The 17,981-nt window shown below is 48.3% G+C and overlaps 1 protein-coding gene and 1 long non-coding RNA gene across 9 annotated transcripts in view; one reads left to right on the forward strand and one right to left on the reverse strand.

Moving 5' to 3' along the window:
* LOC106738836 (uncharacterized) overlaps positions 1 to 2,530 on the forward strand; it is a 6,313-nt gene extending 3,783 nt beyond the window's left edge. For all 3 annotated transcript variants that reach the window (XR_009457257.1, XR_002088871.2, XR_001372005.3), the window contains 3 exons: positions 34 to 196; positions 1,065 to 1,150; positions 2,113 to 2,530. This is a non-coding gene — a long non-coding RNA (uncharacterized LOC106738836). The remainder of the gene's footprint in view (positions 1 to 33; positions 197 to 1,064; positions 1,151 to 2,112) is intronic.
* Positions 1 to 17,981, reverse strand: part of HOXC5 (homeobox C5) — a 70,228-nt gene that overhangs the window by 25,043 nt on the left and 27,204 nt on the right. The window lies entirely within an intron of this gene.

Raw genomic sequence — 17,981 nt, forward strand, 5'->3', positions numbered from 1 at the left:
GTTATTTGTCTTTTTTTTTTTAAATCTCTGCAGGCCACTTGGAAGCTGGAAGGCACGGGTACAATTTTGCTGGAGACATTGGGTCTATTCCTGCCTTAGGGAGCTCAGCCGGGACGTTATTTTCAATTCCAACATTTATGGCAGGGAAAGGTGGGCCAGACAATCGATGTGTGTGAACCTGGATGGAAAACTTCCCGTAAGTTTTTGCTGACTTTGATTGTCTTGGTTTGCTTTCCCTCCTCTCTTTTTATATCATCCGACGAATTTAGCTTTTGGCAGGCGCTTGAGCAAGCCTCTTTCATCAGAGAGCTGCTTAAACTCGCACCCCCCCAATCAGTAAAGATATGAAGAGACTGAAGGCTGCTCTCACTGCCTGGAAAACTCCCCCAAATGTGCCAACTGGGGGTGTTTGTTTCTAATGGGTTTTTTAAGCCCTACAAAGCATCTCCTTGTATTTACTCATTGCATTTAAAGATGACCTCGAGTCTTGATTTCGAGGCGTTCAGAAGCTCCAAATGCTCCAGATTTTTGCAGCTGAGACAGGACAGGGGCAAGCCCTCTTTAAATGCAACTATTTCCCCCTGTTTGTTTCTTTTGCACATGCTGTTTGATGCCAGCGATGCCGACCCCCCCCACTCCCCGCTCTTCCCCGTTTTCCAATTATTTTTATAACCACTTAGGACCAAAGCTGTTATTTTTGGAACTGCAGAATCCCCCTCCCTCCCATTCAGAGGTTGCCAATTTGCATTTGATCGCTCTTTAAACCCCCCTTTTTAAAAATTTTATTAGGAGTATTAAAAAAAAAAAATAATCACTTGGACCGGGGAAGAAAGTTGAACCCTGTTAATGAGTCGGAGGCACATGGCGCTGTTTAAAAACGTTCGCTTTGAGATTCATAAAATATTTAAAGCCACAAGTCAACTCTTCCCCTATTTATTGCAGTGTATAATTCAAAATTATCGTGTATTAATAAGCCAATAATGATAATCTCTATAGGAAAAGCATGCTAGTTGTGCTGGTTTTATGACTGCCCTTCTCCTTTCTAATGACCTTTGGCTCAGCAGAGTCATAACTCACTGCAGAATGAGCAATCGCCTCGAGTGCCTTAAATACCTCTCACAAGGCTTTTCCGCACTTCGGACACTTAGAGGTAGGAGGCTCCGGCTTGGGAGCAGCGGGGCGAGGGGGGGCTTTGGAAGTCTTGCTGGGCTCCTAAGGGAGAGGATGGGGGGAGTAAGGAGGCGAGGGGGGGGGGTGCCCCAAGGTACTGGCTGCAAGGCGGCCTGGGGGGGCTTTCACATGAGGCTGGGAGCCTGCTTCATTTCACACCCACCCCCATCAAAGCCCCCCAAATCCGGGATGGGACCCCTGGCTAAGCTCTTTGCACAGGGCATAAAGTCCTGAAGGCTTTGACATAGGCAATAGGTGCTATAAGAATCATTGCCCCCCCACCCCCATTCATTTTTGTTTGCTTCCCTGATCCAAGTCGTGCACCTGATGGGAACCTGCTGTCCTGCCCTGTGCCCCCTCCCCCCCCCCCAGGAATTTGTTTGTATTCATTAAAGGGAAAAATATAATTGGAAAAAAACAGTGGTTCCGTTGCATTTTTGAGCGGGGCTATGCTCAGAGCAGCCTGCTTTGGGCAAGGGCACGACTTGTTTTAGGTCTGTGCCGAGAGCTGCTTTGGATGCCTCGCCTGGGTTTTTATTTCCCTCCCCGGGTGGGGAAATGGTCATCCGGGGGAGTTGTTTGGAGAGGGGAATAAAAGTGTTAGTGGGTTGAAAGGGGAGGGTGGAGGGGTTTTTTTTTTTACATGCAAGATGGCAAATACACCAGGAAGGGAGCAGTTCCCCTCCCCCAGCACCCACCCCCCTTCCACCTCCCCCAGTCCAAAGGGTTCTCCAGGGAGCTGGGTCTGGACAAACCATCTCCAATGATAAATGCCTCCATCAGGGCTGGGTTGGAGCCAAGCAGGGAATCCTAGAAAGGGTAAAGGAGTTACCAGATCTGGCACTGAAGGGCAGGCAGGGGGAAATGCACACTCATCACATTGGGTTTCTACCTGCACACAACGGTCACCTTTGATGTCTCCTCTGACTTTGCCTTCCAAAGAGAATCACCCTCATCCTCACCAGTGGAGGCCTCTCTTGCACACCTACCTATAGGGTCTACGATGTCCTGGTTCCTACACCTATGATGTCCTAAGACAGGCCGGGAAGCAAAAGGGAGGCCCCGACGCCCAGTGCTGTATTGACCCATGTCCACCCAGGTTTGAGAAATGCCACCAGAGTCTGTTACAAGGAAGTGACTTTGAATTAAAGTGGCAAAGGACTTGGATGACCCCATTGGGGGCGGGGAAATCAGAGAGGTGTGTTGCCACTGGGAAAATACAGGCAGGCCTTCATGTAAAACCCATGCTGCCTCCTGTACCAGCGTGCAGCCAGCCTGAGTCCGTAGCATCTGACCCCTGCCAATTCTTCCTGGCATAAAACTGTTTCTTGTGGCTAATAAAAGCAGGTGGATTTCCTAATCTGAGTCAGATTTTTTTTTTGTGGCGGGGAGAGGAGAAGTAGTGTGGGGGAAATCTCTGGATGCTAAACAGGGGCTTTGAGGCATAGAGGGACAAAGTATGTTCATTTAGACCAGCTTAAAAGTAAGTTCATTTAGACCTGGCCTGTCCATGGCAGGGTCCCGGAAGGGAAGCACTCTAGGGGGCAATGGTATTTCCTTCTGGCAGTTGTCCCCTCATGTCTGGGGAAGAAGTCTGCTTTCCAGGTAGATTATGTCCAGCCCTCTCCTTCCCCACCCATCCCCTAAATGCCCTTGGATGTTTCCTAGCACTGAATGGGCTGTCTGCATGTGCAAGATGCCAAAGCTTTCAGCTGCCAGGTGTCTCAGGTCACTGCCAATCAAAGCACTGAGGTTTGGGCTTAGCTGGACACACATCTTCACCTCCTGGCTCAGTTCAGGTTTGCCCAGGCCACTGAAGACACAAGAGTGGGCACTGATGGCTTGCTGAATCAGGAATCAGGGCCCAGGGGCAGAGCCCTCTGTTCTTCTCCTGTAGCAAAAATACCCCTTCCCCGCTCAGGCCCCGCTTCCTCTATCACCCCCATTTAGACTGGGAGCATTGTGGGGGTGCCTGAACAGCACCCAGCACCATCACAGGGCCAGTGACAGTAAGTGACTGGGCCTCAGCAGGATACACACCGTCCTTCTACTGCCTCTTCAGCCTGGATTCCCAAATGTCATCAGAAATCAGCATCAACTCCATGCAAATCCACCCCAATCAGGCTTGGAAGCCATGGAGGACTTTTGGCACCTTGTACCTTGTCAGGAGCAGATTTCTGGAGGCGGGGGAATCAAGAGAAGGGCATTTCTATAGATATACATACACCTATACATGTACCTATACCTATACATACCCATAGACATACATATACATACACACTTGCATGTGCATATATGTATACATATGCATGTACATATAGATATACATATTCATATACAGATGCATGTGCATGTGTATGTCCGTGTACATATACATCTATTTTAATGGGAGTTTTTTCTTCCCATTGTGAAACCCCCAGAGCCAGAACCTCAGCTTCTGTGAATCTGCGTGTCCCCCCACGGCCGCCCCCAGCACAATGGACTTGTATTGATTTGCATGGGCTGAAAGGATCCGGCTTTTTCTCTTTCTCTCCCCAGCCTCGGTGCATCCCTGCTCTTGCCCCAGAGCGCTGCAAAAGAGCCCGGGGGAAGCCAGGCCCCTTGGAAATCAAAGGCAAAGCTCCCGGGAAGCCCGGTGGACTTTCAGCGGGGACGGGAGAGGTGGGGATGGGGAGGGAGAGGGTGGCTTGCGGGATAAAGCAGGAGGGGGATTACCCCCTGACCCACGCATCAGCACACACTCGGTCCCCGGGCACACCCCGGGCACTTATATATACATACATCCACTAGTGTCCATGCCCCACCCAAACGCCCGTGCAGCCATGCACACACAACTGCAGGAGGCCCTATACGCACACACACGGTACACAAACGCGTGTATACAGTGTGTACATCCTTCCGGGCAGCCCCTCTGCCTGTGCACACGTGTAAGCCCCGCCTCCAGAGCACACACTTACAGCTACACAGGACCCTTTCCCCCAATACAGCCCAAGTGTGGATGTCCCACAGACACAGCTATAGCCGCACCGCACACAGCATTTTAACTACCTATGGACGCAGGTACACGTCTCAGGTACACGGCTGCTCACACGCCCCGTAGAAGTGTGCAGGACCCCACATCCTACACACAAACACGTGTTCCATAGGCAACAAGTAGATACACACCCCACCCTCCCCATAGACACACACACACGCACTCCATTCAACAATCAGATACACAACCCCACGGACACTCACACCGCAAGCAGATACACATACTCCTTACATGCTCCTCCACCCTACACACACACACACACAGGTACACACACAGCCCATATAGCAAGCGCACACGTACAGCCCCACTGAGCAGCAAGCAGGGGCACAGGCATCCCTTCCACAAGCGGGCCTGCACACACACACATATACACACACACCGGATCGGCCCTCCTTTCTCCTTATCTCGGGCACGGGCTGCAAAGTGGAGGTAGGGGTGGGGGGTACCACATACACACACGCGCGCGAACACACACACACACACCAGGCACCACGGGAAGCCCCCGGGCCCCATCTCCCTGCAACTTTCCAGCTTTTTGATCCAGTTCTACCCACCCACCCCACGGGCCAGATCCTGGACCCCCCTCCCAAGATCAAAGAGACCTTACCCAGGCCAGCCCCACTGTCCACCCAGGAGATGCCCCCTTTACAACATCTGCCCCCCGCCCCCGCCCCCCAAGTGCCAACCTAGGAGATCGGGTTTCCCTCTGCCTCCCTCCTCTCCTTCCACCCTAGCCTCCAGCCCTGGAGGGTAAGAGGGGATGCTACCCCAGTGCGGAGGGGATGCCTGGCAGATGACATTGGGGCTGGCTCCCACAAGGAGTGACCTCTGAGTGTCCTTCCTTAATATATTCAGGCAGACAAAGCCGCAGACTCGGGAAACCTCGCGGCAGCGCTAACACGCACCAGCCCCCGGCCCATCCCGGGCTGCTGTCTCCGGGCTCAGTGCAGAGCAGAGTCCCCCTGCTCCCCCCCTGCACCATGTCCCAGGCTCAAGACGGGGTTGGGTGGGGGTCGGCCTTGTTGAAACCCGAGAGGCTGGAGAAATGGGCTTTGGATGAGTTAGCGGAACTTGCGGGAGATGCAGGCTTTGGAAGGGCCAGAACCGCGCCCCCCCCCCCCCCACGCACGCACACACACACACACACACACACACGTGTGCACACGAGCAAGCCAACCCCCCTGGGTGACCCCTGGGTTCGCTCTTGCCTGTGAAATCCTAGCTTCTTCCTCTGCCCCGTGGGGAATTCAGGCTCCTTGGAGCTCATTCCTGCAGACTCAGGGGTGGGGGAGAGGAGATTTATTCCCTTGCTGGCCCCTAGGTCGTCAGGAGGTCTGGAGTTAAGGGAATTAGGCACCAGCCGCTTCCCATAATGCCTTGCTTCTGAACCTGGACATGAAGACTTCCCTGCTTGAAGTGTGCAGCTGGTGCAATAGCATCTATCACTTAAACCCCCGGGCGTCTCGGGCGTGTGCTGGACCATCGCGGCTACATCAGCCTGCCACCCTCCTAAGGTCTATGTCTGCCTGCCCATATCTCACCCTTCATTCCCATCCATAGATGTATGTATATTTGAAGGACCCCCTACCTCCCCATCCATCCATCCATCCATCCACCCACCCACCCCATGCACTCTCTTCCTTTCTCCCTAATCCCTTGCAATCTTCCTTTCTTCCTATCCACCCATCCACCCCATGCACTCTCTTCCTTTCTCCCTAATCCCTTGCAATCTTCCTATCCAGCCATCCATCCCATGCACTCTCTTCCTTTCTCCCGGATCCTTATGCATTCTTCCTTTCTTCCTGTCCACCCATCCACCCCATGCACTCTCTTCCTTTCTCCCTAATCCTTTGCAATCTTCCTTTTCTGCTATCCACCCATCCACCCTGTGCACTCTTCCTTCCTCTCCCTAATCCTTATGCATTATTCTTTTCTTCCTATCCATCCAGCCATTCATCCACCCATCCACCCCATGCACCCTCTTCCTTTTCTTTCCCTATGCCTTCTTCCTATCTATCCATCCACTCTCATGCACCCTTTCTTTGTCTCTCTCTTGCTTTTTCTCCTTCCCTCCGTCCATCCCTTCATGAACAACACGCAGAGATGTCGGAGATCCTTCGGTGCTCTGGAGTCCACGGCCTTACTCTCCTAAGTAGACCAAGAAGCAGAAGCAAACCCCAGCCCCTCCCTCCCTCCCTCTCTCCCCCCCCCTTCCCTTCCCCGCGTGGCCCGGCCTCCCATGGCCTGATGCTCCCTTCTACCCACTCTGAATGATTCCTCCAAGCTACCAAGACAGAAGTCTGTTTATGAAAGGTTATTAAAGCAAACTTAATTTCCAAGGGTTCGCCATTTGCCGGGGTGATTAGACCTCAGGAATTCATCCCATCTCTCCCCTTCCAAATCAGTTTATAGATGATCTCTGTTAGCAATTTGAACTGTAGCTGCTTTGGAAGTCAATGTCCTCTTTATTCGCTGGCATTGTAACCGCACAAGCCTAGCAGATTTATGTGGACGCGGGGTGCTCCGGGAAAAAAAAAAGAGCCTAAATGAAACATTCAAGCCATTGAAGTGTAAGTAAAGAGATGGTATCATCTCGCTGGGTCGGCTGAGAAGCGAGAATGGGCAAGAAGATCCATTTTTTGGTTGTTGTTGCAAGACCGCGTTATTATTTAAATACAGATGAATCATATCAACGAATGCCTTTTTTTTAGGCAGACAAGGTTCTTTGGGTGAATCAGATATTTTTATTAGCCCAACTTAAATAGTTGGGCATTTTTTAAAGAAGTCAGCAGGTTTTAATAGGAAAACAATTGTCTCTTCTGCTCCTTTGTGAGCTCCTGGGTGTCTATTTTAGCTGATAGAGATGTCCAGGAATTGCACTTCCTCCGCCAAAAAAGACTGTCGATCTCCCAGCATCCCAACCCAGCTTCCCTGAAGGTCACTTTCTCACGGGAGAAAGTGAAATATCCCGTGTCTTCTGTACCAGCGCTAAATCCTTGCCGGCATAGGATCGTCTCAATTGGCTTTTAGATCGATCTAAACCGGCTGGGAGGGGGTGGGGGGGGCTTTATTTTCATCCCCAGATGATCCCACCTAGATTTTGACTCGGTATGGGATGGAGATGTGGGTCGACATGAGCTGAACGGTGAAACATTGTATCTATAGAGTCTATAGAGATACAGGGTCTATAGATTCCTGGCCTTTTCCCAGCTGGATGCACCCGGGGTGGGCTGCTGGGGAGACTGGGGGTAGAAGGCGTCTCTGGTTCAGCATCAGCACAATGTGGAAGGTAACTCGTGTTTTACTTGTGTGAGGCCGGAGATATTAAGGGCTGGAGCGATGGGGGGCAAGTACCCAGAGATGGGGCGAGGGAGGGGAGCTGAGGCCCGAGAAATCCTAGGGAAAGAGGCGTGCAGCCTGGAGGGGATGGGGGAAGAAACACGGAGAGGCAGGATTGTGCTAACTGAGGGGGGCTTTCCTGGAGTATCTTTGCACCTATTAAGGAGACACAATGGGCTGGGAGTTGACACAGTCCCACGCTCTTCTCCCGGACACTTCCAGCTACTTGCCTCCAGACTTCCAGGGAAAAGAGGGGACAGTGGAGGAAAGGGGAGGGGGGGCATTTCAGATCCCTCTCGCCCCCTCCCCACTTGAACCCGAAAGTGGAAACAGGCTCCTGTCCTCTCCGCCGCCTGGAGTCTAGCCCGTGCCCCCGGCTCCATCCTCAGGCTCCAACAAAGGGTGGATGGGCCGGGGAGGGATGGAGGGAACATGCTCAAGCTGTTTCACAGCCAATGTCAGCCCGCATGGCTTGCCCAATGGAGACTAATGGGAGTTTAGGTACCTCTACCCTTGTCTACCCCCCACCAATGCCCCGTCAGCTGGAGTCGCCTGGAGACCCTTCCCCACGTGGAGGGGAAGCTGGGATCTAGGTCCAACAGGAGCCGACCCTGGTCCCCGGTCCCAAGGAAGGGGAGGGAGAACAAAGGCTGGAAGGTGGCTGGATCGCAGGTCGAGCTGGAATCTGAAGCATTTGGGGGGTGGGGGGGCTTTAAAATAGCTGCCGCCAGGGTTGGAAACCACTAAGGCATCCACCTTCACCTCCTTCACAAAGGCCAGGCCGAGTCTGGGCTGCGCTGCGTGTGCTGGGCTGGATCACAGACACACACACACACGGGCGTGCAAATACACACGCCCACACCAGCACGCGGACCCATATGACGAAACCCAAAAACAAAGAAGCTCGAGCACACCGCTCCAGACTCACACAAGTAGACACAAACATATACACACTTACAGATAAACCCCGGGACAGCCGCGCGCACACCCCGACACACACACACACACACACACACATTACGAGAATCCCAAACAGGTCCTTACAAACACACACAGGCTTATGCACGAGTACACACAGACCCGATTGCATCCAGCTCCCCGTCCTAGACGCAGACTGACACACATACTAACACCAATGCACACCTGCAAGTAGTCACACACAGATGTGCACATCCCTAGAGAACCAGACACACGAACACCCTTAGAAACACTCACCCAGACACCGACAGACCCTCCAGCAAGCCCGTGTAAACACAAGCACAGACCTAAACATGCTCACACCCACAAGATGCCAGCACAGCCAGAATCACCAACACACACACGGACACACACACACGGACACACACACATCCAATACTCGACCACACACACATGGACACCTAGAAAATACAGATACCCACCAATACACAACAGCCACCAGCACAAATACACCCACACACGCACACCCAAGTAGCACAGAAACCCGTACACTCAGGGAGCGCGCGCACTCCTACACACACAAACACACCCACACACAAACACACACAGAGACAGGAACACACACACACAAACACACACACAGAGGAACACACACACACACACTCACAAACAGATAACGCTCAGCCTTCACCTTTATGCTGCGGGTTCCAAAACTTTACTACCCATATTAGGGGAAAAAAAAGTTTCTTTGTACCCAGAAAGATGGTTTCCAGATAGAGGGAAGTGTTTATACTTTAAGGGAAAAGGCCTTGGTGTTTTGTGCCTGGGAACATAAACACTTCCCAAGACCGCATTGCTTTCCGCGAGTTGCGGATCGCACCAGCTAAGCCGGGAGCTGGCGGACCGGGGTCCCCGGTGCCCCAGGACGGGCTCCCACCCCCGGAGGCAACCCTCGCTTGATCCCACCGAGCTCACCCCTGTAGACACGACTAAACCCTCCAGTATGGAAAGGGAGGGAGACAGAGAAAGTCGAGGGAAGCCAAGGCTCGGGAGCCTCAGATCAAGAATTCACACACCGCTGAGAAATGTCCTCCCCCTTTTATTTCTAACACAGGCATTTTCATTTCTATTTTCTTGTCCTTGTGAGGGTTGGGTGTTTTTTTTCACCCCTGTCTGAAAATCCTCTTCGGTTCCGGGCACAGAAAGTGAGAGCAAAAACCCCAAACAAACAAAGAATAAAAAACCTTGACAAGATTGTCCTGTTAAATCTGTCTTCCCTCCCCCCTCCCAGTCATCAGTACTAAGATACAGACCTTTATATCTGTGCATATAAATTGATCCATAGGTGTCTGCATGCGTGTGTACATATAATACACAGATATCTGTGTGTATATAAACGCAGACAGATGACTGTATGTGTTTATATACTGACACGTGTGTATATACGTACATAAATAAAATATACACGTGCATACATATATATGTGTGTATATATAGACATAGGTATACTTATATATATATGTATATATATACACACACATACTATATATATGTATGCACAGATTGCACACACATACATATGCGTTTATGTGTATATATATGTGTGTGTGTGCATACATATATATGTGTGCATGCATATAGATACATGTATATGTATGAGCGTGTGTATATATGTGTGTGTGTATAAACAGACATACACCAGCATATGTGTGTATATTTATATGACCAGCATATATTTATGTGTATATAACTTTGGGTACGTATATGTGTGTCTGTGTATCCACACACAAACACACATATACATACCCACACATACACATAAATATATGCTGGTCATATAAATATACACACATATGCTGGTGTGTGGGTGTGTTTATGCACACACGGAGACACACATATATATATCCTTTATATATGTGTGTGTGTGTGTGCATTATATAAATGTGTATAAATCAGCGTGTACTGATTATATAAATATAATCCTCGTGTGTGTATGCGATTATTTAAATATACTACGCATACTACATGCGCGCACACTGCCGTTTGACACCTATAGCTAGGTAATGTAGGCAGGAATCATTTCCCGTCATTAAACAGGTCCATGGGGCGCTCAGGTCTCTTTAACACTCAACTCCCAGCCGGCTTAGTCCCTCTCAGCCCCAGGGACCCTTGGAAAGCTGTCTCCCTCTACACACTCGCAGGGGCAGCTCTGTAACCCAACATCTAAATATTGTTATCAAGAGCAAACTTTGCAGGTTCAGGAGCAAGAGAGGCCAAGGCAAAAGGCGCTGGGGTTTTGCGGGGGGGACTAGCCAAAGTGTATACAAATCTCAGCACCGATTCATCACCTGTCCCTCTGCCAGATAAGTCTCAAGATGGCCAAGGGAGGGTGTGGAAGGGACAGGACAGGGCTTACAAAAAAAAGAAGGCGAACCTTTTTTCCAAGAGAGAGCTCAGCAAATCCGTCCCTGGGTGCAGCTCAGCTCTCCCGAGAGCTCCCCAAAGCAAGGGTTTGTGTGCCGGGAGTTTGGGAGAAGGGTTTGAAGAATCACGCCTGGCCAGATCCTTCCCCCCCACCCCCCTCTCCTTTCAAATGATCATTTCTAATGATTTACTCCTACCTCCTCTGTCCTCCCAAGACCTCGAGGATCTGAGTTTGAATCACTGGCGCCAGGAAGAGTTTGCCAGTCACTGACTTGACTTTTGCACTCCTTTTCTGCAAATCCTCCACCAAACCAGACGTAGGCACGGAACTAAGCAAGGGATCGAGTGTGAGTGTGTGTGTGATTGTGTGTGTGTATATATATATTTATAGACACACAGAGAGATGATCTATCTATCTATCTATCTATCTATCTATCTATCTATCTATCTATCTATCTATCTATATTTAATCTGCCAGGACTTTATACACTGTGTCCCTGTGCATAGATTTTTTGAGGGTGTATTTATTACAGTGAAGTTAAAACTCATATTTATTTGATTGGGGTGGGGGGATCTTTTGACCCTGCTTTTAAGCAAAACCTGCTCCCATCTGGAGACCTCCGTAGGAAAGAAGGCTCAGCACTGTCAGCTGCTCTGGGTTAGGCTAGAAGACCTGGGCTAAATGAAGTTATACATCCAGACTTTAGGGCTGTTGCCAACCAAGTAAATTAACCTGGTGAAGCAAACAATTGCCCTGAGATGCTGGCGTTCCCTAACACGGAATTCAAGTCCCCCAGTCAAAGCTCCTTTGTCCTGCTGTCCAAAGTTGGGGTCGTGACCTGGCCAAAAGCAAAGCAAACCTGCAAGTAAACACTTTATGGGGTCGTCTTTAAATATTGATAGCGGCTGCAGGGCAACTGGTTTTCTTTTGGGTTTTGGTTTTTTGGGGGGGTTTTTTGTTTGTTTGTTTGTTTGTTTTTGGAGGGGTAGAAGAGGTTCAGAGGAACCTAGCGAAGGATCTAGTCCTTGGAAATAAAACAGCCTCTAATCAGCACGGACAACCACAGAGAGGGGATGAATTGCACACTTTGGGAACAGCAGCCTGGATGTGGGTCTTCGGGAGGTTAGCTAACTTGGAAGCTAGAAGTGCGGGGTAGAGCGACAGGCTTTTTAATTCTGCCTTTGCTTATAGAAAATGAAATGCGCTTATACTAGGGTGTGCGTGTGAGAACCTACTTTTAATTTTATCTATCTATCTATCTATCTATCTATCTATCTATCAAATCTGCCCGTTTAATCTATACACTTTATAAAAGGGACTGCTTGCGTATTTGCGTGCATGCATCTTTTAATTCTCCCTGTGTGTGTGTAGGAGAGTGGGTATGCATTTTCAAGTTTATATGGGTCTCTTTGGATGTGTGCATGGGTGTTCACATTCAGGTATGTGTGTGTGTCTTTGGAGATGTCCATGTGTGTATGCTGAGTTACATACATATGATTTATGCGTGTAATATATTTGGATACTTCTAAGATATATCTACATGTGTGTATATGTATATATGTATGTATGTATATGTGTGTGTATGCATATATATATTTGGGTGCACGTGCGTATATATGTGTGTGCATATGTATATGTGTGCTTGTTTGCACACACGAATAAACTCAGGCATAAGGAGAAAGGAAAGCACACACATACACAAATAAATGAAAAGTGCCAAGGCATAGTATAAAGCTACATCATGCGTAGGTAAATTCAAAAGCTGATCTATAAAAAGTCAAGGTGCACAACACCCCCCTACACCCCCCGGCACGAGGAAGGATCTGGACACACTCAGGAAGATCTCCACGTGCCCGCATAGCCTCGTGCGGGTGTGGGCAATGCCTCTGCACCCCCCTGTACATTTAATTCTGTATGCGTGTGCACTTGCTATTTGCAAGCCCATTGCTTCAGGGGAACTCGTGTGCTAAATCTGCAAAGCACTTGAAACTTGTTTAAGTTTCTGCTTTAATAATAATCCTTGTAATTGAAAGCAAATGCCTTCTGCAAGGAGATTTAAAAAAAAAAAGCGGGGGGCGGGGGTGGGCATTAAGCAGAGGAAAACAACACACTCCTTAAGGGATAGGGCCGGGACAGATTTACCTCGACAATATTTGTGATAGTCCGCAATAAACTCAGTTCTCCTGACCCTTTGGCTCAGCATCACAACGGGCGCTTGAGGACCGTATTTCTGAATTCAAACTCCCTTCCTCTCCCCTGCTTTTGTTGCAGCCTGCCCCGCTTACCAGGAAAGTTGGAGGTCTTTGTGACAGAGGTTAATTTTTATTTGTCCTCCGTAATTTCACTCTTCCTGAGAAGCCATAGCTATGAGGCATAAATAACCACTCGGAGAGGACTGGAGGGGATAGGCAGACATTAGCACCTATGCCCCAGCGAAATGAAACTGGTTAACCGAGCCCGTTATAACGCACATACAGATGAGTGAATAAACAGAGGCAAACCGGGTTGATTGAGTGACAGCTGTCAGCAAGAGCTCATAAAAAATACCCTCAACTAGGAACTAACCACTTGCATACTCTGAAGCCTACGGATGCTTCACTTTCCCTTTTTTGCTGCCTTTTGGCAAAACCCCACTTATCCTCCCCTCCATTCCCCTAAATGAATCAGGTTGCAGTTGACCCTAAGAAAGAGTCGGAGAAAAGAGTAAGAGGGGATAGGATCTGGCATCAGAAAAAGAGGGCAAGCCTTTAGGAAAGACGTGAGATGTACAGAGCAGCCAGGAAGTGGCTCCCTATCTCCCTGCCACAAAAAACTCGGGTGTTAGAGAAAAGTTGCTCATAGAAAGCATCTTGCACAAGAATAAAAGCCAGGTTTTCGTCCTCGGGTTTAATGGCTCGGGAGAGCTAGATCCCTCCTTGTGTATACTATAGATGATCCCGCGCCTGGGCTGGGGTAGTTAACCAGGGACCCCTGAATTTAGGAAGGTCGAAAGAAGAGAGTCCAGAGCAGCAAAGGATTTCCTTTGCAAGCAGGAGGGTGCTCGAAAAAATACTCCCCCCCACCCCCCACATAGGACTAGGGTCTGCATCCAGTGCCCCCAAACACACCGAAAAGGCTATTATCTGCCAGAAATTATTAACATCATTAACAGCACGGGCTGCTAGCTGTTCGCAAGGAAGCACTAGTCTTTCAATAAAGTCCCCAAATGTTTGGCTTGGTTCCTTGCCTATCAAAATAAATCATAGCGACAGATTAGGAAGTACATAAAACTATATCTCTGGATAATGATATACGAGACCACAATAAATATAAGTTACACGTTGGAGGTGTTGTCAGTGCCGGTTGCGAACCCGTAACTCACTCACTTAACCCTGCCTGCCTGTTTGTCTTTTAATTACAATTAAGGCCGGAGAGGAACATTTTCCAACTAGGTGGGGGGGTGAAAGGAAAAAAAAAGAGCGAGTCCCTGGGTTGATCTGTGACTGAAGAGCTTGGGAGCTTATTCTTGCTATTGCTTAGGACAAAAAAGGAAGGGGTGGGGGTGTGTGGAAAGGGCTGGGGATACTTGCTGGGGAGTGGGGAGGGTGGGGGTTGTTCTCCTAAAGCAGAAGATACTTAGTTTTAATTGCTGGCTTGTGTTATCACCCCACAGCATCTCTCCAACTGCTGTTTTCAAGCAAGCAATCCAGGAGGACACTAACTTTCACAGCCCCCTGCAACTTCAGGGAACACAGGCTCTCCTTGGCACTACCAGAGCTTTTCACCGCTTAACTTAAAAGCAAGTTAACCCCCCCCCCCCATAAACTGCTCTCTCTGCAGCCCTTCAAGGACTGGAGTTTTTCAGCCTTGCTATTTAAAAAAAAAACACCCCCCACCCCCCCACACACACACACAGACACACACAAAAACAAACTCACATCCCAGCTGTGAGGGGGAAGCAATCAACTTGAGGTCGCCCCCCAACAAACTGGACCAGAAGAAGAAGAAAAAGGAAAGGAACTGACCTGAGATGTTAATCTGATCTTCAAGAAACACTTGGCTGCTGTGATGATTTTTTTTAACAGCCCCATATTGGAAGGAGAGCGAATATCCAAGCAGAGCACAATGAAAGGCCTGGGGAAGAAGGTGCCCCCCAGATGCCAGACCAGCTGTGCCAAGGTGAAGCTGGAAGAGTGAGCGCCGCAAAAAGAAAGCCACTGATTCCTCACTGGGGTTTCTCCCAGCTCTGTCTGGACAAGCGGGGGGAGGAGGGGGGCGAATCTGGACCCTTTTTTGCACCGTTAACTCACATGCAATGTGGCTCTTTCTCTCTTCTTGATTCACGCCCTGGTTTTAATCATCTGCCTCATTTTATTATTTTTTTTTTTTGTTTAAACTGCAAGGGGGGAGGGGGGGACACTTTGATCTGGTCGTGGGGCAGCCAGGAGGGAAATAATGCTTGGGAAGGCGGGACAGGAGAAGAGAAGTTTGGCCCCGACTTCACCCTGCTTCCCTTTTCTCCTGGGATGACAGCACAATGCGAGAACACGCATTGAAAGTGCCCCATCTCTCCCTATAGGAAAATCTACAAAGACCCTCAACAGTCGTGGTGCCTCTAAATCTGTGTAGAGAGACACAGAAGGTACACGTTGGGAGAAGCACCCGGGTCAAAGGTCAGCCGGCCTGGCCAGGATAAAACTGATGCAATAGAAAAGTTGTCCTCTCAGTGAACCCATTTTTGCCGTTTACCCGAACTTCAATAAAGTTTCTTTCAGCCTCTCAACATGGAGGCGTCAAGGGGCTAAAAAGAGACCCTGATGCAGGCTGTTTGGAGCTCCAGAGGGTCATTTTTTTTCCTTCCCCCTGCTGCCTTGCCTGTATCATGCATTCATAATCTCCCTCTATGCCCTGAATTGTGTCATGGCCAAGTCTAAAAGCTAAATAAGATGCTCCATAATCATCTTCAGAATGTAGGGGAAGAGGGGGGGCGTAAAGTTAATCTCAGAAGCAAGAAAAGAGACAGGAAAAATAGCCCAAAGAATACCCAGCCGTATACCTAAATGCGATGATTTTTTTTTAAATTGAATATGCAGACTATACAGTGGAAAATGTGATTAATGCTCCTCTCTACCTTCCTCCTCACACCCACAGAGCACACAGATTCACCACCACCACCACCACACAAAAAAAAGGTCTAGTCAAATTCGGAGCCCTTCTTCAACAGGCCTTTAAGAATTCACCTCCCCCCTTCCCCAAATAAATGAGAGGATGCAACTTGAAAACCAACTTTAAGCAACACCATATGCAGCCCAGCTCACTCTGAGTTTGCAGAGCTAGTACACTTAGCTCACTAAAGAAGTGGGGGGAATTCAATATGTGCATGTGTGTGCGTATCGCCATGGTTGTAAATTCAGCTCTGTAGCATTTCTACAGCATTTAGTCTTGAAGTTGCTACCACCCAAAAATTATTTAACCTTCCATTTCCTTGTTAGATCCATACCCAGTGTTATAGGCAAGGACAGTGACTACAACCTCCAAGAAACTCTTACTTTCCCCCCACCTACCCCTTCAACAAGCCTTCCCCAGAAGGACACCTTTTTAGGAGAATCTGGCTAAGTGCCTTGATTAGATATAGATATAGATTTACAGTCAAGGCACTTCAAATGCACTTTATATATCTATATATATATAGATATAGATATCTATATATAGATATATATATATATGTGTATGTATATCTCTATCTATATATATATATAATGTATATGTATAAGTATATATATATATATATATATATATATATATATATATATATATGCATATGTTAGTATGTATATATACTTTCAATTCCATTTTTTTGGCCTTTTGTGCCAGCTGGTGGTTAAAAGGACAAGGGAGGGAGCAGAGGGGGGGAAAGGACCATGACCAGCCACTCTCACACCCTGGTCCACTTTTTGCCGGAAAGGTTGAAAAGCAATGTAGAAAATGCCCCTGTCCCTATGCTGATTCGTGTTTCTCCACCCTTGGAGTCCAAGCACCAGCAGGAATGTGAAGAGCTCATTAGCTCTGCACAACAACTCTCTATTACAAACAATAAGCAGAACCTCTCTCTTCCCCTCTCAAGATCTCTTTCTCTCTTCCCCAGCTCTCACTGTGTGTTTGGGTCCCAAGATTTCTTTCCTGGTCACTTCACTTTTGAGAGAGAAACTCGCTCACTCACTGCAGTCATAAAATAAAACAAAATAAAATAAAAGCACACAAAATAAGTGGTAGAAAAAGGCTGGCTTCCCCTGTCTCTCTCAGAGCAGACACTGGGAGAATGGTAAGTGCTGCAGTGACTCAATATGTTTTAAACAGGCCTAACTACAAATCTCCCACCCACCAAGTTAGTTCACACTGGGATACTAGTTCTGAAAAGGGACTGGAGGCGAAGTTGCAAAACCAGGGCCTACCCAAGTTTTCCCCTCGTACAACTTGTCCTGCAGCTCTTTCCGCCTTCCAGGAAAGTAAACAAATAGTTCTTGGGGGTTTTTTTCTATGGAGAGGGGCATGGGGGTAATGTTTCTCTCTAAAATATCCACAACCTGCATCATTTATTCAAAGAAGAGCAAAGAGGCATTCCCCCACCCCACTCCTCCTTTTCCCCAACCTTTTTTTCCCTGCTCTTAAAAAAAAAAATAGAAAAAGAATAAAGCTATTGGCTTTTTATGGATAAAACGCATTAACACACAAGACCACAAAAAGACAACAGACATGTAATAAAAATTAAAATAGTGAGAAAAAAAAAATCAGGCACTCTCCATATGAAATGAAGGGAATGAAAGACAAGAGGACTGCTATTCTAGACCCAACACACAGCACTTCCCTTTCGTAAAATGAGAGGATTATTTTGTTTCCTCCTAGGTATAAATTTTCTTGGGAGAACCTGAAACCTTTGGCCACGTTGTGATGTCACAAAATCTGGAGAACAAAGTTATCTTTATATGTTTGCTTAGACTGAACTTAAGCAGTAACTCGGGGCTCCTGGAATTCACAGCAAAGAATCCCAGGCTTGGTTTGGGTTGCTTTTTTTTTTTTTTTTTAAATATTGTTTTTATTTTTTTGGGAAGGGGAGGA

Source organism: Alligator mississippiensis, chromosome 15 (assembly GCF_030867095.1).
Source record: "Alligator mississippiensis isolate rAllMis1 chromosome 15, rAllMis1, whole genome shotgun sequence".
Lineage (NCBI taxonomy): Eukaryota > Metazoa > Chordata > Crocodylia > Alligatoridae > Alligator > Alligator mississippiensis.